General features: G+C 35.0%; 15 non-coding genes across 15 annotated transcripts; all 15 read right to left on the minus strand.

Annotated features, from left to right (window-relative positions):
- Positions 1–1,276: 1,276 nt before the first annotated feature.
- TRNAQ-CUG (transfer RNA glutamine (anticodon CUG)) lies at positions 1,277–1,348 on the minus strand. The gene has a single exon. It is a non-coding gene; the product is annotated as a tRNA-Gln (tRNA).
- Positions 1,349–2,858: 1,510 nt separating this feature from the next.
- TRNAQ-CUG (transfer RNA glutamine (anticodon CUG)) lies at positions 2,859–2,930 on the minus strand. Its single transcript has one exon. It is a non-coding gene; the product is annotated as a tRNA-Gln (tRNA).
- A 3,074-nt stretch (positions 2,931–6,004) lies between these two features.
- TRNAQ-CUG (transfer RNA glutamine (anticodon CUG)) lies at positions 6,005–6,076 on the minus strand. The gene has a single exon. It is a non-coding gene; the product is annotated as a tRNA-Gln (tRNA).
- A 1,530-nt stretch (positions 6,077–7,606) lies between these two features.
- On the minus strand, positions 7,607–7,678 carry TRNAQ-CUG (transfer RNA glutamine (anticodon CUG)). Its single transcript has one exon. It is a non-coding gene; the product is annotated as a tRNA-Gln (tRNA).
- Positions 7,679–9,196: 1,518 nt separating this feature from the next.
- On the minus strand, positions 9,197–9,268 carry TRNAQ-CUG (transfer RNA glutamine (anticodon CUG)). Its single transcript has one exon. It is a non-coding gene; the product is annotated as a tRNA-Gln (tRNA).
- A 1,525-nt stretch (positions 9,269–10,793) lies between these two features.
- Positions 10,794–10,865, minus strand: TRNAQ-CUG (transfer RNA glutamine (anticodon CUG)). Its single transcript has one exon. It is a non-coding gene; the product is annotated as a tRNA-Gln (tRNA).
- A 1,530-nt stretch (positions 10,866–12,395) lies between these two features.
- Positions 12,396–12,467, minus strand: TRNAQ-CUG (transfer RNA glutamine (anticodon CUG)). Its single transcript has one exon. It is a non-coding gene; the product is annotated as a tRNA-Gln (tRNA).
- Positions 12,468–13,992: 1,525 nt separating this feature from the next.
- Positions 13,993–14,064, minus strand: TRNAQ-CUG (transfer RNA glutamine (anticodon CUG)). The gene has a single exon. It is a non-coding gene; the product is annotated as a tRNA-Gln (tRNA).
- A 1,530-nt stretch (positions 14,065–15,594) lies between these two features.
- TRNAQ-CUG (transfer RNA glutamine (anticodon CUG)) lies at positions 15,595–15,666 on the minus strand. Its single transcript has one exon. It is a non-coding gene; the product is annotated as a tRNA-Gln (tRNA).
- A 1,525-nt stretch (positions 15,667–17,191) lies between these two features.
- Positions 17,192–17,263, minus strand: TRNAQ-CUG (transfer RNA glutamine (anticodon CUG)). Its single transcript has one exon. It is a non-coding gene; the product is annotated as a tRNA-Gln (tRNA).
- Positions 17,264–18,788: 1,525 nt separating this feature from the next.
- Positions 18,789–18,860, minus strand: TRNAQ-CUG (transfer RNA glutamine (anticodon CUG)). The gene has a single exon. It is a non-coding gene; the product is annotated as a tRNA-Gln (tRNA).
- A 1,510-nt stretch (positions 18,861–20,370) lies between these two features.
- Positions 20,371–20,442, minus strand: TRNAQ-CUG (transfer RNA glutamine (anticodon CUG)). Its single transcript has one exon. It is a non-coding gene; the product is annotated as a tRNA-Gln (tRNA).
- Positions 20,443–21,952: 1,510 nt separating this feature from the next.
- Positions 21,953–22,024, minus strand: TRNAQ-CUG (transfer RNA glutamine (anticodon CUG)). The gene has a single exon. It is a non-coding gene; the product is annotated as a tRNA-Gln (tRNA).
- Positions 22,025–23,545: 1,521 nt separating this feature from the next.
- TRNAQ-CUG (transfer RNA glutamine (anticodon CUG)) lies at positions 23,546–23,617 on the minus strand. The gene has a single exon. It is a non-coding gene; the product is annotated as a tRNA-Gln (tRNA).
- A 1,502-nt stretch (positions 23,618–25,119) lies between these two features.
- Positions 25,120–25,191, minus strand: TRNAQ-CUG (transfer RNA glutamine (anticodon CUG)). Its single transcript has one exon. It is a non-coding gene; the product is annotated as a tRNA-Gln (tRNA).
- Positions 25,192–26,406: the final 1,215 nt, after the last annotated feature.

Below are 26,406 nucleotides of genomic sequence, written 5' to 3' on the forward strand. Positions count from 1 at the left end.
AAAATAATTGCAAAACTTAAACTGCTAGAAAGCTGCTCATCCAGAAGTTGCTAAAGATTTTTCACTGTGTGGTAAAAGATTCCACCCCAGAGATAATATAAGTAGAATCGGTGCAAAGCAAAGCACATGTTCCAATCTATCAACCATACCTGACATTTGTGGCAACTAGATGAGAGATGGAGAAGCACCTCTTACCTGATTGTACGAGGTCTCATCTTTTGATTAGCAGTGTGATTCACATGTGATGATGGGCCAGGCCAGTTAATCAAAATAAGATCTTTAGATGCCCGCAGGTTGGTTCTCCAAATCCAGTCCAGAGATATGAAACAACTTTTTGGGGGATAAACTAAGGAAGGTGTGCATTGATCTACTCAGATAATCATCAAAAAACCTACTTGGAAATTGACATAGTTGGCAATGATTGAATGCGCAGGGAGATCCCAATGGATTTCAAGTCCATCGCTTTAACAACTCAGCCACAACTTCTGAGATACCTTCAAAATTTCAGGCCTCACTAAAATTTAAAAATCTGATGTGAAGTCATCTTAACTTGAAACCTTGTACCGCTCAAGCCTTTCAACAGTTTAAAAGGCAGATTTAGTGTGAGTTGGCTCTGAAAACTTACTAAAGAATACACCAAAAAAGCTCAAAAGAAGAAAAATATTCATTTCTATGTAAACATAAAATAAAATTAGTCTTCGTATTTTCAGTCGTTTTGAGCATCTTTTAACTGCATAAAGTTTCCAAAACGGTAAAGTGACTATGTCAATTTCCATTTGATTTTTTTGCTTCGAATACCTTCCGTAATAAAATTCAAGTCAACTAGAAGCTTAGAAAGACACTTTAAAGTCTCTTAGTGACTTCTAGTTCCTTTTGTCACCTACAAAAAAGCCACAAGAACATACTCAACTGATGGACTAAACAATTGTTTTTAAATTGCCAAAAAATTCCTCAATAAAACATTATAGATAATTTTGGAAAAAACAAGAGAAAAGAAAATTCAGGAAAATAAGCTGGCGTTTCCTAAAGCCATTTTGATTTGAAATCATCATCAGATTTTCCCACCAGAATTAAAAATCATGGGAACATTTCCACAAGTCATAGAATATTGTTGCTTGGTGTAACATACAAGATAAGAATTTTGTTTCCTTTAGTCAATTTTATAGGATTCCATGGATTCTTGCACCATTCAAATCAAGTTTCAAGTTTTTAAGTTTCAAGTTTCATTCTAAAAGTTGAACATAGTAGAAATTATAATGCTAAAGATGAAACTTACAGGTTCCACTGAGATTTGAACTCAGATCGCTGGATTCAGAGTCCAGAGTGCTAACCATTACACCATGGAACCACACATGTAGCTTACTAGTCTAGATTTTCTTGTGGTGAAAATGGAGAAGGGAACACATTAAGGAAATCATGCATGATGGTGAAACTGGCTTTAATGCTGCAGTACAAATCTACATTTAATACACCATCATAAATTAATATCTCCTCCACTTTTAATCTACAAGTGTGCCTAGAATTCCACAGTATCACAATCAGGACAGTTTTAAAATTGTTTATGAAAACTGTGCCAGCTCTGTTACCAGGAAAAAGGAGAGGAAAATAATTGCAAAACTTAAACTGCTAGAAAGCTGCTCATCCAGAAGTTGCTAAAGATTTTTCACTGTGTGGTAAAAGATTCCACCTCAGAGATAATATAAGTAGAATCGGTGCAAAGCACATGTTCCAATCTATCAACCATACCTGACATTTGTGGCAACTAGATGAGAGATGGAGAAGCACCTCTTACCTGATTGTACGAGGTCTCATCTTTTGATTAGCAGTGTGATTCACATGTGATGATGGGCCAGGCCAGTTAATCAAAATAAGATCTTTAGATGCCCGCAGGTTGGTTCTCCAAATCCAGTCCAGAGATATGAAACAACTTTTTGGGGGATAAACTAAGGAAGGTGTGCATTGATCTACTCAGATAATCATCAAAAAACCTACTTGGAAATTGACATAGTTGGCAATGATTGAATGCGCAGGGAGATCCCAATGGATTTCAAATCCATCGCTTTAACAACTCAGCCACAACTTCTGAGATACCTTCAAAATTTCAGGCCTCACTAAAATTTAAAAATCTGATGTGAAGTCATCTTAACTTGAAACCTTGTACCGCTCAAGCCTTTCAACAGTTTAAAAGGCAGATTTAGTGTGAGTTGGCTCTGAAAACTTACTAAAGAATACACCAAAAAAGCTCAAAAGAAGAAAAATATTCATTTCTATGTAAACATAAAATAAAATTAGTCTTCGTATTTTCAGTCATTTTGAGCATCTTTTAACTGCATAAAGTTTCCAAAACGGTAAAGTGACTATGTCAATTTCCATTTGATTTTTTTGCTTCGAATACCTTCCGTAATAAAATTCAAGTCAACTAGAAGCTTAGAAAGACACTTTAAAGTCTCTTAGTGACTTCTAGTTCCTTTTGTCACCTACAAAAAAGCCACAAGAACATACTCAACTGATGGACTAAACAATTGTTTTTAAATTGCCAAAAAATTCCTCAATAAAACATTATAGATAATTTTGGAAAAAAAAAGAGAAAAGAAAATTCAGGAAAATAAGCTGGCGTTTCCTAAAGCCATTTTGATTTGAAATCATCATCAGATTTTCCCACCCGAATTAAAAATCATGGGAACATTTACACAAGTCATAGAATATAGTTGCTTGGTGTAACATACAAGATAAGAATTTTGTTTCCTGAAGTCAATTTTATAGGATTCCATGGATTCTTGCACCATTCAAATCAAGTTTCAAGTTTCATTCTAAACGTTGAACATAGTAGAAATTATAATGCTAAAAATGAAACTTACAGGTTCCACTGAGATTTGAACTCAGATCGCTGGATTCAGAGTCCAGAGTGCTAACCATTACACCATGGAACCACACATGTAGCGGACTACTCTAGATTTTCTTGTGGTGAAAATGGAGAAGAGAACACATTAAGGAAATCATGCATGATGGTGAAACTGGCTTTAAAGCTGCAGTACAAATCTACATTTAATACACCATCATAAATTAATATCTCCTCCACTTTTAATCTACAAGTGTGCCTAGAATTCCACAGTATCACAATCAGGACAGTTTTAAAATTGTTTATGAAAACTGTGCCAGCTCTGTTACCAGGAAAAAGGAGAGGAAAATAATTGCAAAACTTAAACTGCTAGAAAGCTGCTCATCCAGAAGTTGCTAAAGATTTTTCACTGTGTGGTAAAAGATTCCACCCCAGAGATAATATAAGTAGAATCGGTGCAAAGCAAAGCACATGTTCCAATCTATCAACCATACCTGACATTTGTGGCAACTAGATGAGAGATGGAGAAGCACCTCTTACCTGATCGTACGAGGTCTCATCTTTTGATTAGCAGTGTGATTCACATGTGATGATGGGCCAGGCCAGTTAATCAAAATAAGATCTTTAGATGCCCGCAGGTTGGTTCTCCAAATCCAGTCCAGAGATATGAAACAACTTTTTGGGGGATAAACTAAGGAAGGTGTGCATTGATCTACTCAGATAATCATCAAAAAACCTACTTGGAAATTGACATAGTTGGCAATGATTGAATGCGCAGGGAGATCCCAATGGATTTCAAGTCCATCGCTTTAACAACTCAGCCACAACTTCTGAGATACCTTCAAAATTTCAGGCCTCACTAAAATTTAAAAATCTGATGTGAAGTCATCTTAACTTGAAACCTTGTACCGCTCAAGCCTTTCAACAGTTTAAAAGGCAGATTTAGTGTGAGTTGGCTCTGAAAACTTACTAAAGAATACACCAAAAAAGCTCAAAAGAAGAAAAATATTCATTTCTATGTAAACATAAAATAAAATTAGTCTTCGTATTTTCAGTCGTTTTGAGCATCTTTTAACTGCATAGTTTCCAAAACGGTAAAGTGACTATGTCAATTTCCATTTGATTTTTTTGCTTCGAATACCTTCCGTAATAAAATTCAAGTCAACTAGAAGCTTAGAAAGACACTTTAAAGTCTCTTAGTGACTTCTAGTTCCTTTTGTCACCTACAAAAAAGCCACAAGAACATACTCAACTGATGGACTAAACAATTGTTTTTAAATTGCCAAAAAATTCCTCAATAAAACATTATAGATAATTTTGGAAAAAACAAGAGAAAAGAAAATTCAGGAAAATAAGCTGGCGTTTCCTAAAGCCATTTTGATTTGAAATCATCATCAGATTTTCCCACCAGAATTAAAAATCATGGGAACATTTCAACAAGTCATAGAATATTGTTGCTTGGTGTAACATACAAGATAAGAATTTTGTTTCCTTTAGTCAATTTTATAGGATTCCATGGATTCTTGCACCATTCAAATCAAGTTTCAAGTTTTTAAGTTTCATTCTAAAAGTTGAACATAGTAGAAATTATAATGCTAAAGATGAAACTTACAGGTTCCACTGAGATTTGAACTCAGATCGCTAGATTCAGAGTCCAGAGTGCTAACATGTAGCTGACTACTCTAGATTTTCTTGTGGTGAAAATGGAGAAGGGAACACATTAAGGAAATCATGCATGATGGTGAAACTGGCTTTAAAGTGCAGTACAAATCTACATTTAATACACCATCATAAATTAATATCTCCTCCACTTTTAATCTACAAGTGTGCCTAGAATTCCACAGTATCACAATCAGGACAGTTTTAAAATTGTTTATGAAAACTGTGCCAGCTCTGTTACCAGGAAAAAGGAGAGGAAAATAATTGCAAAACTTAAACTGCTAGAAAGCTGCTCATCCAGAAGTTGCTAAAGATTTTTCACTGTGTGGTAAAAGATTCCACCCCAGAGATAATATAAGTAGAATCGGTGCAAAGCACATGTTCCAATCTATCAACCATACCTGACATTTGTGGCAACTAGATGAGAGATGAAGACGCACCTCTTACCTGATTGTACGAGGTCTCATCTTTTGATTAGCAGTGTGATTCACATGTGATGATGGGCCAGGCCAGTTAATCAAAATAAGATCTTTAGATGCCCGCAGGTTGGTTCTCCAAATCCAGTCCAGAGATATGAAACAACTTTTTGGGGGATAAACTAAGGAAGGTGTGCATTGATCTACTCAGATAATCATCAAAAAACCTACTTGGAAATTGACATAGTTGGCAATGATTGAATGCGCAGGGAGATCCCAATGGATTTCAAATCCATCGCTTTAACAACTCAGCCACAACTTCTGAGATACCTTCAAAATTTCAGGCCTCACTAAAATTTAAAAATCTGATGTGAAGTCATCTTAACTTGAAACCTTGTACCGCTCAAGCCTTTCAACAGTTTAAAAGGCAGATTTAGTGTGAGTTGGCTCTGAAAACTTACTAAAGAATACACCAAAAAAGCTCAAAAGAAGAAAAATATTCATTTCTATGTAAACATAAAATAAAATTAGTCTTCGTATTTTCAGTCGTTTTGAGCATCTTTTAACTGCATAAAGTTTCCAAAACGGTAAAGTGACTATGTCAATTTCCATTTGATTTTTTTGCTTCGAATACCTTCCGTAATAAAATTCAAGTCAACTAGAAGCTTAGAAAGACACTTTAAAGTCTCTTAGTGACTTCTAGTTCCTTTTGTCACCTACAAAAAAGCCACAAGAACATACTCAACTGATGGACTAAACAATTGTTTTTAAATTGCCAAAAAATTCCTCAATAAAACATTATAGATAATTTTGGAAAAAAAAAGAGAAAAGAAAATTCAGGAAAATAAGCTGGCGTTTCCTAAAGCCATTTTGATTTGAAATCATCATCAGATTTTCCCACCCGAATTAAAAATCATGGGAACATTTACACAAGTCATAGAATATAGTTGCTTGGTGTAACATACAAGATAAGAATTTTGTTTCCTGAAGTCAATTTTATAGGATTCCATGGATTCTTGCACCATTCAAATCAAGTTTCATTCTAAACGTTGAACATAATAGAAATTATAATGCTAAAGATGAAACTTACAGGTTCCACTGAGATTTGAACTCAGATCGCTGGATTCAGAGTCCAGAGTGCTAACCATTACACCATGGAACCACACATGTAGCTGACTACTCTAGATTTTCTTGTGGTGAAAATGGAGAAGAGAACACATTAAGGAAATCATGCATGATGGTGAAACTGGCTTTAAAGCTGCAGTACAAATCTACATTTAATACACCATCATAAATTAATATCTCCTCCACTTTTAATCTACAAGTGTGCCTAGAATTCCACAGTATCACAATCAGGACAGTTTTAAAATTGTTTATGAAAACTGTGCCAGCTCTGTTACCAGGAAAAAGGAGAGGAAAATAATTGCAAAACTTAAACTGCTAGAAAGCTGCTCATCCAGAAGTTGCTAAAGATTTTTCACTGTGTGGTAAAAGATTCCACCCCAGAGATAATATAAGTAGAATCGGTGCAAAGCAAAGCACATGTTCCAATCTATCAACCATACCTGACATTTGTGGCAACTAGATGAGAGATGGAGAAGCACCTCTTACCTGATCGTACGAGGTCTCATCTTTTGATTAGCAGTGTGATTCACATGTGATGATGGGCCAGGCCAGTTAATCAAAATAAGATCTTTAGATGCCCGCAGGTTGGTTCTCCAAATCCAGTCCAGAGATATGAAACAACTTTTTGGGGGATAAACTAAGGAAGGTGTGCATTGATCTACTCAGATAATCATCAAAAAACCTACTTGGAAATTGACATAGTTGGCAATGATTGAATGCGCAGGGAGATCCCAATGGATTTCAAGTCCATCGCTTTAACAACTCAGCCACAACTTCTGAGATACCTTCAAAATTTCAGGCCTCACTAAAATTTAAAAATCTGATGTGAAGTCATCTTAACTTGAAACCTTGTACCGCTCAAGCCTTTCAACAGTTTAAAAGGCAGATTTAGTGTGAGTTGGCTCTGAAAACTTACTAAAGAATACACCAAAAAAGCTCAAAAGAAGAAAAATATTCATTTCTATGTAAACATAAAATAAAATTAGTCTTCGTATTTTCAGTCGTTTTGAGCATCTTTTAACTGCATAAAGTTTCCAAAACGGTAAAGTGACTATGTCAATTTCCATTTGATTTTTTTGCTTCGAATACCTTCCGTAATAAAATTCAAGTCAACTAGAAGCTTAGAAAGACACTTTAAAGTCTCTTAGTGACTTCTAGTTCCTTTTGTCACCTACAAAAAAGCCACAAGAACATACTCAACTGATGGACTAAACAATTGTTTTTAAATTGCCAAAAAATTCCTCAATAAAACATTATAGATAATTTTGGAAAAAACAAGAGAAAAGAAAATTCAGGAAAATAAGCTGGCGTTTCCTAAAGCCATTTTGATTTGAAATCATCATCAGATTTTCCCACCAGAATTAAAAATCATGGGAACATTTCCACAAGTCATAGAATATTGTTGCTTGGTGTAACATACAAGATAAGAATTTTGTTTCCTTTAGTCAATTTTATAGGATTCCATGGAATCTTGCACCATTCAAATCAAGTTTCAAGTTTTTAAGTTTCAAGTTTCATTCTAAAAGTTGAACATAGTAGAAATTATAATGCTAAAGATGAAACTTACAGGTTCCACTGAGATTTGAACTCAGATCGCTGGATTCAGAGTCCAGAGTGCTAACCATTACACCATGGAACCACACATGTAGCTTACTACTCTAGATTTTCTTGTGGTGAAAATGGAGAAGGGAACACATTAAGGAAATCATACATGATGGTGAAACTGGCTTTAATGCTGCAGTACAAATCTACATTTAATACACCATCATAAATTAATATCTCCTCCACTTTTAATCTACAAGTGTGCCTAGAATTCCACAGTATCACAATCAGGACAGTTTTAAAATTGTTTATGAAAACTGTGCCAGCTCTGTTACCAGGAAAAAGGAGAGGAAAATAATTGCAAAACTTAAACTGCTAGAAAGCTGCTCATCCAGAAGTTGCTAAAGATTTTTCACTGTGTGGTAAAAGATTCCACCCCAGAGATAATATAAGTAGAATCGGTGCAAAGCACATGTTCCAATCTATCAACCATACCTGACATTTGTGGCAACTAGATGAGAGATGGAGAAGCACCTCTTACCTGATTGTACGAGGTCTCATCTTTTGATTAGCAGTGTGATTCACATGTGATGATGGGCCAGGCCAGTTAATCAAAATAAGATCTTTAGATGCCCGCAGGTTGGTTCTCCAAATCCAGTCCAGAGATATGAAACAACTTTTTGGGGGATAAACTAAGGAAGGTGTGCATTGATCTACTCAGATAATCATCAAAAAACCTACTTGGAAATTGACATAGTTGGCAATGATTGAATGCGCAGGGAGATCCCAATGGATTTCAAGTCCATCGCTTTAACAACTCAGCCACAACTTCTGAGATACCTTCAAAATTTCAGGCCTCACTAAAATTTAAACATCTGATGTGAAGTCATCTTAACTTGAAACCTTGTACCGCTCAAGCCTTTCAACAGTTTAAAAGGCAGATTTAGTGTGAGTTGGCTCTGAAAACTTACTAAAGAATACACCAAAAAAGCTCAAAAGAAGAAAAATATTCATTTCTATGTAAACATAAAATAAAATTAGTCTTCGTATTTTCAGTCGTTTTGAGCATCTTTTAACTGCATAAAGTTTCCAAAACGGTAAAGTGACTATGTCAATTTCCATTTGATTTTTTTGCTTCGAATACCTTCCGTAATAAAATTCAAGTCAACTAGAAGCTTAGAAAGACACTTTAAAGTCTCTTAGTGACTTCTAGTTCCTTTTGTCACCTACAAAAAAGCCACAAGAACATACTCAACTGATGGACTAAACAATTGTTTTTAAATTGCCAAAAAATTCCTCAATAAAACATTATAGATAATTTTGGAAAAAACAAGAGAAAAGAAAATTCAGGAAAATAAGCTGGCGTTTCCTAAAGCCATTTTGATTTGAAATCATCATCAGATTTTCCCACCAGAATTAAAAATCATGGGAACATTTCCACAAGTCATAGAATATTGTTGCTTGGTGTAACATACAAGATAAGAATTTTGTTTCCTTTAGTCAATTTTATAGGATTACATGGATTCTTGCACCATTCAAATCAAGTTTCAAGTTTTTAAGTTTCATTCTAAAAGTTGAACATAGTAGAAATTATAATGCTAAAGATGAAACTTACAGGTTCCACTGAGATTTGAACTCAGATCGCTGGATTCAGAGTCCAGAGTGCTAACCATTACACCATGGAACCACACATGTAGCTTACTACTCTAGATTTTCTTGTGGTGAAAATGGAGAAGGGAACACATTAAGGAAATCATACATGATGGTGAAACTGGCTTTAATGCTGCAGTACAAATCTACATTTAATACACCATCATAAATTAATATCTCCTCCACTTTTAATCTACAAGTGTGCCTAGAATTCCACAGTATCACAATCAGGACAGTTTTAAAATTGTTTATGAAAACTGTGCCAGCTCTGTTACCAGGAAAAAGGAGAGGAAAATAATTGCAAAACTTAAACTGCTAGAAAGCTGCTCATCCAGAAGTTGCTAAAGATTTTTCACTGTGTGGTAAAAGATTCCACCCCAGAGATAATATAAGTAGAATCGGTGCAAAGCACATGTTCCAATCTATCAACCATACCTGACATTTGTGGCAACTAGATGAGAGATGGAGAAGCACCTCTTACCTGATTGTACGAGGTCTCATCTTTTGATTAGCAGTGTGATTCACATGTGATGATGGGCCAGGCCAGTTAATCAAAATAAGATCTTTAGATGCCCGCAGGTTGGTTCTCCAAATCCAGTCCAGAGATATGAAACAACTTTTTGGGGGATAAACTAAGGAAGGTGTGCATTGATCTACTCAGATAATCATCAAAAAACCTACTTGGAAATTGACATAGTTGGCAATGATTGAATGCGCAGGGAGATCCCAATGGATTTCAAGTCCATCGCTTTAACAACTCAGCCACAACTTCTGAGATACCTTCAAAATTTCAGGCCTCACTAAAATTTAAACATCTGATGTGAAGTCATCTTAACTTGAAACCTTGTACCGCTCAAGCCTTTCAACAGTTTAAAAGGCAGATTTAGTGTGAGTTGGCTCTGAAAACTTACTAAAGAATACACCAAAAAAGCTCAAAAGAAGAAAAATATTCATTTCTATGTAAACATAAAATAAAATTAGTCTTCGTATTTTCAGTCGTTTTGAGCATCTTTTAACTGCATAAAGTTTCCAAAACGGTAAAGTGACTATGTCAATTTCCATTTGATTTTTTTGCTTCGAATACCTTCCGTAATAAAATTCAAGTCAACTAGAAGCTTAGAAAGACACTTTAAAGTCTCTTAGTGACTTCTAGTTCCTTTTGTCACCTACAAAAAAGCCACAAGAACATACTCAACTGATGGACTAAACAATTGTTTTTAAATTGCCAAAAAATTCCTCAATAAAACATTATAGATAATTTTGGAAAAAACAAGAGAAAAGAAAATTCAGGAAAATAAGCTGGCGTTTCCTAAAGCCATTTTGATTTGAAATCATCATCAGATTTTCCCACCAGAATTAAAAATCATGGGAACATTTCCACAAGTCATAGAATATTGTTGCTTGGTGTAACATACAAGATAAGAATTTTGTTTCCTTTAGTCAATTTTATAGGATTACATGGATTCTTGCACCATTCAAATCAAGTTTCAAGTTTTTAAGTTTCAAGTTTCATTCTAAAAGTTGAACATAGTAGAAATTATAATGCTAAAGATGAAACTTACAGGTTCCACTGAGATTTGAACTCAGATCGCTGGATTCAGAGTCCAGAGTGCTAACCATTACACCATGGAACCACACATGTAGCTTACTACTCTAGATTTTCTTGTGGTGAAAATGGAGAAGGGAACACATTAAGGAAATCATGCATGATGGTGAAACTGGCTTTAATGCTGCAGTACAAATCTACATTTAATACACCATCATAAATTAATATCTCCTCCACTTTTAATCTACAAGTGTGCCTAGAATTCCACAGTATCACAATCAGGACAGTTTTAAAATTGTTTATGAAAACTGTGCCAGCTCTGTTACCAGGAAAAAGGAGAGGAAAATAATTGCAAAACTTAAACTGCTAGAAAGCTGCTCATCCAGAAGTTGCTAAAGATTTTTCACTGTGTGGTAAAAGATTCCACCCCAGAGATAATATAAGTAGAATCGGTGCAAAGCAAAGCACATGTTCCAATCTATCAACCATACCTGACATTTGTGGCAACTAGATGAGAGATGGAGAAGCACCTCTTACCTGATTGTACGAGGTCTCATCTTTTGATTAGCAGTGTGATTCACATGTGATGATGGGCCAGGCCAGTTAATCAAAATAAGATCTTTAGATGCCCGCAGGTTGGTTCTCCAAATCCAGTCCAGAGATATGAAACAACTTTTTGGGGGATAAACTAAGGAAGGTGTGCATTGATCTACTCAGATAATCATCAAAAAACCTACTTGGAAATTGACATAGTTGGCAATGATTGAATGCGCAGGGAGATCCCAATGGATTTCAAGTCCATCGCTTTAACAACTCAGCCACAACTTCTGAGATACCTTCAAAATTTCAGGCCTCACTAAAATTTAAAAATCTGATGTGAAGTCATCTTAACTTGAAACCTTGTACCGCTCAAGCCTTTCAACAGTTTAAAAGGCAGATTTAGTGTGAGTTGGCTCTGAAAACTTACTAAAGAATACACCAAAAAAGCTCAAAAGAAGAAAAATATTCATTTCTATGTAAACATAAAATAAAATTAGTCTTCGTATTTTCAGTCGTTTTGAGCATCTTTTAACTGCATAAAGTTTCCAAAACGGTAAAGTGACTATGTCAATTTCCATTTGATTTTTTTGCTTCGAATACCTTCCGTAATAAAATTCAAGTCAACTAGAAGCTTAGAAAGACACTTTAAAGTCTCTTAGTGACTTCTAGTTCCTTTTGTCACCTACAAAAAAGCCACAAGAACATACTCAACTGATGGACTAAACAATTGTTTTTAAATTGCCAAAAAATTCCTCAATAAAACATTATAGATAATTTTGGAAAAAACAAGAGAAAAGAAAATTCAGGAAAATAAGCTGCCGTTTCCTAAAGCCATTTTGATTTGAAATCATCATCAGATTTTCCCACCAGAATTAAAAATCATGGGAACATTTCCACAAGTCATAGAATATTGTTGCTTGGTGTAACATACAAGATAAGAATTTTGTTTCCTTTAGTCAATTTTATAGGATTCCATGGATTCTTGCACCATTCAAATCAAGTTTCAAGTTTTTAAGTTTCAAGTTTCATTCTAAAAGTTGAACATAGTAGAAATTATAATGCTAAAGATGAAACTTACAGGTTCCACTGAGATTTGAACTCAGATCGCTGGATTCAGAGTCCAGAGTGCTAACCATTACACCATGGAACCACACATGTAGCTTACTACTCTAGATTTTCTTGTGGTGAAAATGGAGAAGGGAACACATTAAGGAAATCATGCATGATGGTGAAACTGGCTTTAATGCTGCAGTACAAATCTACATTTAATACACCATCATAAATTAATATCTCCTCCACTTTTAATCTACAAGTGTGCCTAGAATTCCACAGTATCACAATCAGGACAGTTTTAAAATTGTTTATGAAAACTGTGCCAGCTCTGTTACCAGGAAAAAGGAGAGGAAAATAATTGCAAAACTTAAACTGCTAGAAAGCTGCTCATCCAGAAGTTGCTAAAGATTTTTCACTGTGTGGTAAAAGATTCCACCTCAGAGATAATATAAGTAGAATCGGTGCAAAGCACATGTTCCAATCTCTCAACCATACCTGACATTTGTGGCAACTAGATGAGAGATGGAGAAGCACCTCTTACCTGATTGTACGAGGTCTCATCTTTTGATTAGCAGTGTGATTCACATGTGATGATGGGCCAGGCCAGTTAATCAAAATAAGATCTTTAGATGCCCGCAGGTTGGTTCTCCAAATCCAGTCCAGAGATATGAAACAACTTTTTGGGGGATAAACTAAGGAAGGTGTGCATTGATCTACTCAGATAATCATCAAAAAACCTACTTGGAAATTGACATAGTTGGCAATGATTGAATGCGCAGGGAGATCCCAATGGATTTCAAATCCATCGCTTTAACAACTCAGCCACAACTTCTGAGATACCTTCAAAATTTCAGGCCTCACTAAAATTTAAAAATCTGATGTGAAGTCATCTTAACTTGAAACCTTGTACCGCTCAAGCCTTTCAACAGTTTAAAAGGCAGATTTAGTGTGAGTTGGCTCTGAAAACTTACTAAAGAATACACCAAAAAAGCTCAAAAGAAGAAAAATATTCATTTCTATGTAAACATAAAATAAAATTAGTCTTCGTATTTTCAGTCGTTTTGAGCATCTTTTAACTGCATAAAGTTTCCAAAACGGTAAAGTGACTATGTCAATTTCCATTTGATTTTTTTGCTTCGAATACCTTCCGTAATAAAATTCAAGTCAACTAGAAGCTTAGAAAGACACTTTAAAGTCTCTTAGTGACTTCTAGTTCCTTTTGTCACCTACAAAAAAGCCACAAGAACATACTCAACTGATGGACTAAACAATTGTTTTTAAATTGCCAAAAAATTCCTCAATAAAACATTATAGATAATTTTGGAAAAAAAAAGAGAAAAGAAAATTCAGGAAAATAAGCTGGCGTTTCCTAAAGCCATTTTGATTTGAAATCATCATCAGATTTTCCCACCAGAATTAAAAATCATGGGAACATTTCCACAAGTCATAGAATATTGTTGCTTGGTGTAACATACAAGATAAGAATTTTGTTTCCTTTAGTCAATTTTATAGGATTCCATGGAATCTTGCACCATTCAAATCAAGTTTCAAGTTTTTAAGTTTCAAGTTTCATTCTAAAAGTTGAACATAGTAGAAATTATAATGCTAAAGATGAAACTTACAGGTTCCACTGAGATTTGAACTCAGATCGCTGGATTCAGAGTCCAGAGTGCTAACCATTACACCATGGAACCACACATGTAGCTTACTACTCTAGATTTTCTTGTGGTGAAAATGGAGAAGGGAACACATTAAGGAAATCATGCATGATGGTGAAACTGGCTTTAATGCTGCAGTACAAATCTACATTTAATACACCATCATAAATTAATATCTCCTCCACTTTTAATCTACAAGTGTGCCTAGAATTCCACAGTATCACAATCAGGACAGTTTTAAAATTGTTTATGAAAACTGTGCCAGCTCTGTTACCAGGAAAAAGGAGAGGAAAATAATTGCAAAACTTAAACTGCTAGAAAGCTGCTCATCCAGAAGTTGCTAAAGATTTTTCACTGTGTGGTAAAAGATTCCACCCCAGAGATAATATAAGTAGAATCGGTGCAAAGCAAAGCACATGTTCCAATCTATCAACCATACCTGACATTTGTGGCAACTAGATGAGAGATGGAGAAGCACCTCTTACCTGATTGTACGAGGTCTCATCTTTTGATTAGCAGTGTGATTCACATGTGATGATGGGCCAGGCCAGTTAATCAAAATAAGATCTTTAGATGCCCGCAGGTTGGTTCTCCAAATCCAGTCCAGAGATATGAAACAACTTTTTGGGGGATAAACTAAGGAAGGTGTGCATTGATCTACTCAGATAATCATCAAAAAACCTACTTGGAAATTGACATAGTTGGCAATGATTGAATGCGCAGGGAGATCCCAATGGATTTCAAGTCCATCGCTTTAACAACTCAGCCACAACTTCTGAGATACCTTCAAAATTTCAGGCCTCACTAAAATTTAAAAATCTGATGTGAAGTCATCTTAACTTGAAACCTTGTACCGCTCAAGCCTTTCAACAGTTTAAAAGGCAGATTTAGTGTGAGTTGGCTCTGAAAACTTACTAAAGAATACACCAAAAAAGCTCAAAAGAAGAAAAATATTCATTTCTATGTAAACATAAAATAAAATTAGTCTTCGTATTTTCAGTCGTTTTGAGCATCTTTTAACTGCATAAAGTTTCCAAAACGGTAAAGTGACTATGTCAATTTCCATTTGATTTTTTTGCTTCGAATACCTTCCGTAATAAAATTCAAGTCAACTAGAAGCTTAGAAAGACACTTTAAAGTCTCTTAGTGACTTCTAGTTCCTTTTGTCACCTACAAAAAAGCCACAAGAACATACTCAACTGATGGACTAAACAATTGTTTTTAAATTGCCAAAAAATTCCTCAATAAAACATTATAGATAATTTTGGAAAAAACAAGAGAAAAGAAAATTCAGGAAAATAAGCTGCCGTTTCCTAAAGCCATTTTGATTTGAAATCATCATCAGATTTTCCCACCAGAATTAAAAATCATGGGAACATTTCCACAAGTCATAGAATATTGTTGCTTGGTGTAACATACAAGATAAGAATTTTGTTTCCTTTAGTCAATTTTATAGGATTCCATGGATTCTTGCACCATTCAAATCAAGTTTCAAGTTTTTAAGTTTCAAGTTTCATTCTAAAAGTTGAACATAGTAGAAATTATAATGCTAAAGATGAAACTTACAGGTTCCACTGAGATTTGAACTCAGATCGCTGGATTCAGAGTCCAGAGTGCTAACCATTACACCATGGAACCACACATGTAGCTTACTACTCTAGATTTTCTTGTGGTGAAAATGGAGAAGGGAACACATTAAGGAAATCATGCATGATGGTGAAACTGGCTTTAATGCTGCAGTACAAATCTACATTTAATACACCATCATAAATTAATATCTCCTCCACTTTTAATCTACAAGTGTGCCTAGAATTCCACAGTATCACAATCAGGACAGTTTTAAAATTGTTTATGAAAACTGTGCCAGCTCTGTTACCAGGAAAAAGGAGAGGAAAATAATTGCAAAACTTAAACTGCTAGAAAGCTGCTCATCCAGAAGTTGCTAAAGATTTTTCACTGTGTGGTAAAAGATTCCACCTCAGAGATAATATAAGTAGAATCGGTGCAAAGCACATGTTCCAATCTCTCAACCATACCTGACATTTGTGGCAACTAGATGAGAGATGGAGAAGCACCTCTTACCTGATTGTACGAGGTCTCATCTTTTGATTAGCAGTGTGATTCACATGTGATGATGGGCCAGGCCAGTTAATCAAAATAAGATCTTTAGATGCCCGCAGGTTGGTTCTCCAAATCCAGTCCAGAGATATGAAACAACTTTTTGGGGGATAAACTAAGGAAGGTGTGCATTGATCTACTCAGATAATCATCAAAAAACCTACTTGGAAATTGACATAGTTGGCAATGATTGAATGCGCAGGGAGATCCCAATGGATTTCAAATCCATCGCTTTAACAACTCAGCCACAACTTCTGAGATACCTTCAAAATTTCAGGCCTCACTAAAATTTAAAAATCTGATGTGAAGTCATCTTAACTTGAAACCTTGTACCGCTCAAGCCTTTCAACAGTTTAAAAGGCAGATTTAGTGTGAGTTGGCTCTGAAAACTTACTAAAGAATACACCAAAAAAGCTCAAAAGAAGAAAAATATTCATTTCTATGTAAACATAAAATAAAATTAGTCTTCGTATTTTCAGTCGTTTTGAGCATCTTTTAACTGCATAAAGTTTCCAAAACGGTAAAGTGACTATGTCAATTTCCATTTGATTTTTTTGCTTCGAATACCTTCCGTAATAAAATTCAAGTCAACTAGAAGCTTAGAAAGACACTTTAAAGTCTCTTAGTGACTTCTAGTTCCTTTTGTCACCTACAAAAAAGCCACAAGAACATACTCAACTGATGGACTAAACAATTGTTTTTAAATTGCCAAAAAATTCCTCAATAAAACATTATAGATAATTTTGGAAAAAAAAAGAGAAAAGAAAATTCAGGAAAATAAGCTGGCGTTTCCTAAAGCCATTTTGATTTGAAATCATCATCAGATTTTCCCACCAGAATTAAAAATCATGGGAACATTTCCACAAGTCATAGAATATTGTTGCTTGGTGTAACATACAAGATAAGAATTTTGTTTCCTTTAGTCAATTTTATAGGATTCCATGGAATCTTGCACCATTCAAATCAAGTTTCAAGTTTTTAAGTTTCAAGTTTCATTCTAAAAGTTGAACATAGTAGAAATTATAATGCTAAAGATGAAACTTACAGGTTCCACTGAGATTTGAACTCAGATCGCTGGATTCAGAGTCCAGAGTGCTAACCATTACACCATGGAACCACACATGTAGCTTACTACTCTAGATTTTCTTGTGGTGAAAATGGAGAAGGGAACACATTAAGGAAATCATACATGATGGTGAAACTGGCTTTAATGCTGCAGTACAAATCTACATTTAATACACCATCATAAATTAATATCTCCTCCACTTTTAATCTACAAGTGTGCCTAGAATTCCACAGTATCACAATCAGGACAGTTTTAAAATTGTTTATGAAAACTGTGCCAGCTCTGTTACCAGGAAAAAGGAGAGGAAAATAATTGCAAAACTTAAACTGCTAGAAAGCTGCTCATCCAGAAGTTGCTAAAGATTTTTCACTGTGTGGTAAAAGATTCCACCCCAGAGATAATATAAGTAGAATCGGTGCAAAGCACATGTTCCAATCTATCAACCATACCTGACATTTGTGGCAACTAGATGAGAGATGGAGAAGCACCTCTTACCTGATTGTACGAGGTCTCATCTTTTGATTAGCAGTGTGATTCACATGTGATGATGGGCCAGGCCAGTTAATCAAAATAAGATCTTTAGATGCCCGCAGGTTGGTTCTCCAAATCCAGTCCAGAGATATGAAACAACTTTTTGGGGGATAAACTAAGGAAGGTGTGCATTGATCTACTCAGATAATCATCAAAAAACCTACTTGGAAATTGACATAGTTGGCAATGATTGAATGCGCAGGGAGATCCCAATGGATTTCAAGTCCATCGCTTTAACAACTCAGCCACAACTTCTGAGATACCTTCAAAATTTCAGGCCTCACTAAAATTTAAAAATCTGATGTGAAGTCATCTTAACTTGAAACCTTGTACCGCTCAAGCCTTTCAACAGTTTAAAAGGCAGATTTAGTGTGAGTTGGCTCTGAAAACTTACTAAAGAATACACCAAAAAAGCTCAAAAGAAGAAAAATATTCATTTCTATGTAAACATAAAATAAAATTAGTCTTCGTATTTTCAGTCGTTTTGAGCATCTTTTAACTGCATAAAGTTTCCAAAACGGTAAAGTGACTATGTCAATTTCCATTTGATTTTTTTGCTTCGAATACCTTCCGTAATAAAATTCAAGTCAACTAGAAGCTTAGAAAGACACTTTAAAGTCTCTTAGTGACTTCTAGTTCCTTTTGTCACCTACAAAAAAGCCACAAGAACATACTCAACTGATGGACTAAACAATTGTTTTTAAATTGCCAAAAAATTCCTCAATAAAACATTATAGATAATTTTGGAAAAAACAAGAGAAAAGAAAATTCAGGAAAATAAGCTGGCGTTTCCTAAAGCCATTTTGATTTGAAATCATCATCAGATTTTCCCACCAGAATTAAAAATCATGGGAACATTTCCACAAGTCATAGAATATTGTTGCTTGGTGTAACATACAAGATAAGAATTTTGTTTCCTTTAGTCAATTTTATAGGATTCCATGGATTCTTGCACCATTCAAATCAAGTTTCAAGTTTTTAAGTTTCAAGTTTCATTCTAAAAGTTGAACATAGTAGAAATTATAATGCTAAAGATGAAACTTACAGGTTCCACTGAGATTTGAACTCAGATCGCTGGATTCAGAGTCCAGAGTGCTAACCATTACACCATGGAACCACACATGTAGCTTACTACTCTAGATTTTCTTGTGGTGAAAATGGAGAAGGGAACACATTAAGGAAATCATGCATGATGGTGAAACTGGCTTTAATGCTGCAGTACAAATCTAAATTTAATACACCATCATAAATTAATATCTCCTACACTTTTAATCTACAAGTGTGCCTAGAATTCCACAGTATCACAATCAGGACAGTTTTAAAATTGTTTATGAAAACTGTGCCAGCTCTGTTACCAGGAAAAAGGAGAGGAAAATAATTGCAAAACTTAAACTGCTAGAAAGCTGCTCATCCAGAAGTTGCTAAAGATTTTTCACTGTGTGGTAAAAGATTCCACCTCAGAGATAATATAAGTAGAATCGGTGCAAAGCACATGTTCCAATCTATCAACCATACCTGACATTTGTGGCAACTAGATGAGAGATGGAGAAGCACCTCTTACCTGATTGTACGAGGTCTCATCTTTTGATTAGCAGTGTGATTCACATGTGATGATGGGCCAGGCCAGTTAATCAAAATAAGATCTTTAGATGCCCGCAGGTTGGTTCTCCAAATCCAGTCCAGAGATATGAAACAACTTTTTGGGGGATAAACTAAGGAAGGTGTGCATTGATCTACTCAGATAATCATCAAAAAACCTACTTGGAAATTGACATAGTTGGCAATGATTGAATGCGCAGGGAGATCCCAATGGATTTCAAATCCATCGCTTTAACAACTCAGCCACAACTTCTGAGATACCTTCAAAATTTCAGGCCTCACTAAAATTTAAAAATCTGATGTGAAGTCATCTTAACTTGAAACCTTGTACCGCTCAAGCCTTTCAACAGTTTAAAAGGCAGATTTAGTGTGAGTTGGCTCTGAAAACTTACTAAAGAATACACCAAAAAAGCTCAAAAGAAGAAAAATATTCATTTCTATGTAAACATAAAATAAAATTAGTCTTCGTATTTTCAGTCGTTTTGAGCATCTTTTAACTGCATAAAGTTTCCAAAACGGTAAAGTGACTATGTCAATTTCCATTTGATTTTTTTGCTTCGAATACCTTCCGTAATAAAATTCAAGTCAACTAGAAGCTTAGAAAGACACTTTAAAGTCTCTTAGTGACTTCTAGTTCCTTTTGTCACCTACAAAAAAGCCACAAGAACATACTCAACTGATGGACTAAACAATTGTTTTTAAATTGCCAAAAAATTCCTCAATAAAACATTATAGATAATTTTGGAAAAAAAAAGAGAAAAGAAAATTCAGGAAAATAAGCTGGCGTTTCCTAAAGCCATTTTGATTTGAAATCATCATCAGATTTTCCCACCCGAATTAAAAATCATGGGAACATTTACACAAGTCATAGAATATAGTTGCTTGGTGTAACATACAAGATAAGAATTTTGTTTCCTGAAGTCAATTTTATAGGATTCCATGGATTCTTGCACCATTCAAATCAAGTTTCAAGTTTCATTCTAAACGTTGAACATAGTAGAAATTATAATGCTAAAGATGAAACTTACAGGTTCCACTGAGATTTGAACTCAGATCGCTGGATTCAGAGTCCAGAGTGCTAACCATTACACCATGGAACCACACATGTAGCTGACTACTCTAGATTTTCTTGTGGTGAAAATGGAGAAGAGAACACATTAAGGAAATCATGCATGATGGTGAAACTGGCTTTAATGCTGCAGTACAAATCTACATTTAATACACCATCATAAATTAATATCTCCTCCACTTTTAATCTACAAGTGTGCCTAGAATTCCACAGTATCACAATCAGGACAGTTTTAAAATTGTTTATGAAAACTGTGCCAGCTCTGTTACCAGGAAAAAGGAGAGGAAAATAATTGCAAAACTTAAACTGCTAGAAAGCTGCTCATCCAGAAGTTGCTAAAGATTTTTCACTGTGTGGTAAAAGATTCCACCTCAGAGATAATATAAGTAGAATCGGTGCAAAGCACATGTTCCAATCTATCAACCATACCTGACATTTGTGGCAACTAGATGAGAGATGGAGAAGCACCTCTTACCTGATTGTACGAGGTCTCATCTTTTGATTAGCAGTGTGATTCACATGTGATGATGGGCCAGGCCAGTTAATCAAAATAAGATCTTTAGATGCCCGCAGGTTGGTTCTCCAAATCCAGTCCAGAGATATGAAACAACTTTTTGGGGGATAAACTAAGGAAGGTGTGCATTGATCTACTCAGATAATCATCAAAAAACCTACTTGGAAATTGACATAGTTGGCAATGATTGAATGCGCTTGGAGATCCCAATGGATTTCAAATCCATCGCTTTAACAACTCAGCCACAACTTCTGAGATACCTTCAAAATTTCAGGCCTCACTAAAATTTAAAAATCTGATGTGAAGTCATCTTAACTTGAAACCTTGTACCGCTCAAGCCTTTCAACAGTTTAAAAGGCAGATTTAGTGTGAGTTGGCTCTGAAAACTTACTAAAGAATACACCAAAAAAGCTCAAAAGAAGAAAAATATTCATTTCTATGTAAACATAAAATAAAATTAGTCTTCGTATTTTCAGTCGTTTTGAGCATCTTTTAACTGCATAAAGTTTCCAAAACGGTAAAGTGACTATGTCAATTTCCATTTGATTTTTTTGCTTCGAATACCTTCCGTAATAAAATTCAAGTCAACTAGAAGCTTAGAAAGACACTTTAAAGTCTCTTAGTGACTTCTAGTTCCTTTTGTCACCTACAAAAAAGCCACAAGAACATACTCAACTGATGGACTAAACAATTGTTTTTAAATTGCCAAAAAATTCCTCAATAAAACATTATAGATAATTTTGGAAAAAACAAGAGAAAAGAAAATTCAGGAAAATAAGCTGGCGTTTCCTAAAGCCATTTTGATTTGAAATCATCATCAGATTTTCCCACCCGAATTAAAAATCATGGGAACATTTACACAAGTCATAGAATATAGTTGCTTGGTGTAACATACAAGATAAGAATTTTGTTTCCTGAAGTCAATTTTATAGGATTCCATGGATTCTTGCACCATTCAAATCAAGTTTCAAGTTTCATTCTAAACGTTGAACATAGTAGAAATTATAATGCTAAAGATGAAACTTACAGGTTCCACTGAGATTTGAACTCAGATCGCTGGATTCAGAGTCCAGAGTGCTAACCATTACACCATGGAACCACACATGTAGCGGACTACTCTAGATTTTCTTGTGGTGAAAATGGAGAAGAGAACACATTAAGGAAATCATGCATGATGGTGAAACTGGCTTTAAAGCTGCAGTACAAATCTACATTTAATACACCATCATAAATTAATATCTCCTCCACTTTTAATCTACAAGTGTGCCTAGAATTCCACAGTATCACAATCAGGACAGTTTTAAAATTGTTTATGAAAACTGTGCCAGCTCTGTTACCAGGAAAAAGGAGAGGAAAATAATTGCAAAACTTAAACTGCTAGAAAGCTGCTCATCCAGAAGTTGCTAAAGATTTTTCACTGTGTGGTAAAAGATTCCACCCCAGAGATAATATAAGTAGAATCGGTGCAAAGCAAAGCACATGTTCCAATCTATCAACCATACCTGACATTTGTGGCAACTAGATGAGAGATGGAGAAGCACCTCTTACCTGATCGTACGAGGTCTCATCTTTTGATTAGCAGTGTGATTCACATGTGATGATGGGCCAGGCCAGTTAATCAAAATAAGATCTTTAGATGCCCGCAGGTTGGTTCTCCAAATCCAGTCCAGAGATATGAAACAACTTTTTGGGGGATAAACTAAGGAAGGTGTGCATTGATCTACTCAGATAATCATCAAAAAACCTACTTGGAAATTGACATAGTTGGCAATGATTGAATGCGCAGGGAGATCCCAATGGATTTCAAGTCCATCGCTTTAACAACTCAGCCACAACTTCTGAGATACCTTCAAAATTTCAGGCCTCACTAAAATTTAAAAATCTGATGTGAAGTCATCTTAACTTGAAACCTTGTACCGCTCAAGCCTTTCAACAGTTTAAAAGGCAGATTTAGTGTGAGTTGGCTCTGAAAACTTACTAAAGAATACACCAAAAAAGCTCAAAAGAAGAAAAATATTCATTTCTATGTAAACATAAAATAAAATTAGTCTTCGTATTTTCAGTCGTTTTGAGCATCTTTTAACTGCATAGTTTCCAAAACGGTAAAGTGACTATGTCAATTTCCATTTGATTTTTTTGCTTCGAATACCTTCCGTAATAAAATTCAAGTCAACTAGAAGCTTAGAAAGACACTTTAAAGTCTCTTAGTGACTTCTAGTTCCTTTTGTCACCTACAAAAAAGCCACAAGAACATACTCAACTGATGGACTAAACAATTGTTTTTAAATTGCCAAAAAATTCCTCAATAAAACATTATAGATAATTTTGGAAAAAACAAGAGAAAAGAAAATTCAGGAAAATAAGCTGGCGTTTCCTAAAGCCATTTTGATTTGAAATCATCATCAGATTTTCCCACCCGAATTAAAAATCATGGGAACATTTCCACAAGTCATAGAATATTGTTGCTTGGTGTAACATACAAGATAAGAATTTTGTTTCCTTTAGTCAATTTTATAGGATTCCATGGATTCTTGCACCATTCAAATCAAGTTTCAAGTTTTTAAGTTTCATTCTAAAAGTTGAACATAGTAGAAATTATAATGCTAAAGATGAAACTTACAGGTTCCACTGAAATTTGAACTCAGATCACTGGATTCAGAGTCCAGAGTGCTAACCATTACACCATGGAGCCACACATGTAGCTGACTACTCTAGATTTTCTTGTGGTGAAAATGGAGAAGGGAACACATTAAGGAAATCATGCATGATGGTGAAACTGGCTTTAAAGTGCAGTACAAATCTACATTTAATACACCATCATAAATTAATATCTCCTCCACTTTTAATCTACAAGTGTGCCTAGAATTCCACAGTATCACAATCAGGACAGTTTTAAAATTGTTTATGAAAACTGTGCCAGCTCTGTTACCAGGAAAAAGGAGAGGAAAATAATTGCAAAACTTAAACTGCTAGAAAGCTGCTCATCCAGAAGTTGCTAAAGATTTTTCACTGTGTGGTAAAAGATTCCACCCCAGAGATAATATAAGTAGAATCGGTGCAAAGCACATGTTCCAATCTATCAACCATACCTGACATTTGTGGCAACTAGATGAGAGATGGAGACGCACCTCTTACCTGATTGTACGAGGTCTCATCTTTTGATTAGCAGTGTGATTCACATGTGATGATGGGCCAGGCCAGTTAATCAAAATAAGATCTTTAGATGCCCGCAGGTTGGTTCTCCAAATCCAGTCCAGAGATATGAAACAACTTTTTGGGGGATAAACTAAGGAAGGTGTGCATTGATCTACTCAGATAATCATCAAAAAACCTACTTGCAAATTGACATAGTTGGCAATGATTGAATGCGCAGGGAGATCCCAATGGATTTCAAATCCATCGCTTTAACAACTCAGCCACAACTTCTGAGATACCTTCAAAATTTCAGGCCTCACTAAAATTTAAAAATCTGATGTGAAGTTATCTTAACTTGAAACCTTGTACCGCTCAAGCCTTTCAACAGTTTAAAAGGCAGATTTAGTGTGAGTTGGCTCTGAAAACTTACTAAAGAATACACCAAAAAAGCTCAAAAGAAGAAAAATATTCATTTCTATGTAAACATAAAATAAAATTAGTCTTCGTATTTTCAGTCGTTTTGAGCATCTTTTAACTGCATAAAGTTTCCAAAACGGTAAAGTGACTATGTCAATTTCCATTTGATTTTTTTGCTTCGAATACCTTCCGTAATAAAATTCAAGTCAACTAGAAGCTTAGAAAGACACTTTAAAGTCTCTTAGTGACTTCTAGTTCCTTTTGTCACCTACAAAAAAGCCACAAGAACATACTCAACTGATGGACTAAACAATTGTTTTTAAATTGCCAAAAAATTCCTCAATAAAACATTATAGATAATTTTGGAAAAAAAAAGAGAAAAGAAAATTCAGGAAAATAAGCTGGCGTTTCCTAAAGCCATTTTGATTTGAAATCATCATCAGATTTTCCCACCCGAATTAAAAATCATGGGAACATTTACACAAGTCATAGAATATAGTTGCTTGGTGTAACATACAAGATAAGAATTTTGTTTCCTGAAGTCAATTTTATAGGATTCCATGGATTCTTGCACCATTCAAATCAAGTTTCATTCTAAACGTTGAACATAATAGAAATTATAATGCTAAAGATGAAACTTACAGGTTCCACTGAGATTTGAACTCAGATCGCTGGATTCAGAGTCCAGAGTGCTAACCATTACACCATGGAACCACACATGTAGCTGACTACTCTAGATTTTCTTGTGGTGAAAATGGAGAAGAGAACACATTAAGGAAATCATGCATGATGGTGAAACTGGCTTTAAAGCTGCAGTACAAATCTACATTTAATACACCATCATAAATTAATATCTCCTCCACTTTTAATCTACAAGTGTGCCTAGAATTCCACAGTATCACAATCAGGACAGTTTTAAAATTGTTTATGAAAACTGTGCCAGCTCTGTTACCAGGAAAAAGGAGAGGAAAATAATTGCAAAACTTAAACTGCTAGAAAGCTGCTCATCCAGAAGTTGCTAAAGATTTTTCACTGTGTGGTAAAAGATTCCACCCCAGAGATAATATAAGTAGAATCGGTGCAAAGCAAAGCACATGTTCCAATCTATCAACCATACCTGACATTTGTGGCAACTAGATGAGAGATGGATAAGCACCTCTTACCTGATTGTACGAGGTCTCATCTTTTGATTAGCAGTGTGATTCACATGTGATGATGGGCCAGGCCAGTTAATCAAAATAAGATCTTTAGATGCCCGCAGGTTGGTTCTCCAAATCCAGTCCAGAGATATGAAACAACTTTTTGGGGGATAAACTAAGGAAGGTGTGCATTGATCTACTCAGATAATCATCAAAAAACCTACTTGGAAATTGACATAGTTGGCAATGATTGAATGCGCAGGGAGATCCCAATGGATTTCAAGTCCATCGCTTTAACAACTCAGCCACAACTTCTGAGATACCTTCAAAATTTCAGGCCTCACTAAAATTTAAACATCTGATGTGAAGTCATCTTAACTTGAAACCTTGTACCGCTCAAGCCTTTCAACAGTTTAAAAGGCAGATTTAGTGTGAGTTGGCTCTGAAAACTTACTAAAGAATACACCAAAAAAGCTCAAAAGAAGAAAAATATTCATTTCTATGTAAACATAAAATAAAATTAGTCTTCGTATTTTCAGTCGTTTTGAGCATCTTTTAACTGCATAAAGTTTCCAAAACGGTAAAGTGACTATGTCAATTTCCATTTGATTTTTTTGCTTCGAATACCTTCCGTAATAAAATTCAAGTCAACTAGAAGCTTAGAAAGACACTTTAAAGTCTCTTAGTGACTTCTAGTTCCTTTTGTCACCTACAAAAAAGCCACAAGAACATACTCAACTGATGGACTAAACAATTGTTTTTAAATTGCCAAAAAATTCCTCAATAAAAC

Source organism: Dendrobates tinctorius, unplaced genomic scaffold, assembly GCF_039654945.1.
Source record: "Dendrobates tinctorius isolate UK_male_01 unplaced genomic scaffold, ASM3965494v1 ptg000047l, whole genome shotgun sequence".
NCBI lineage: Eukaryota > Metazoa > Chordata > Amphibia > Anura > Dendrobatidae > Dendrobates > Dendrobates tinctorius.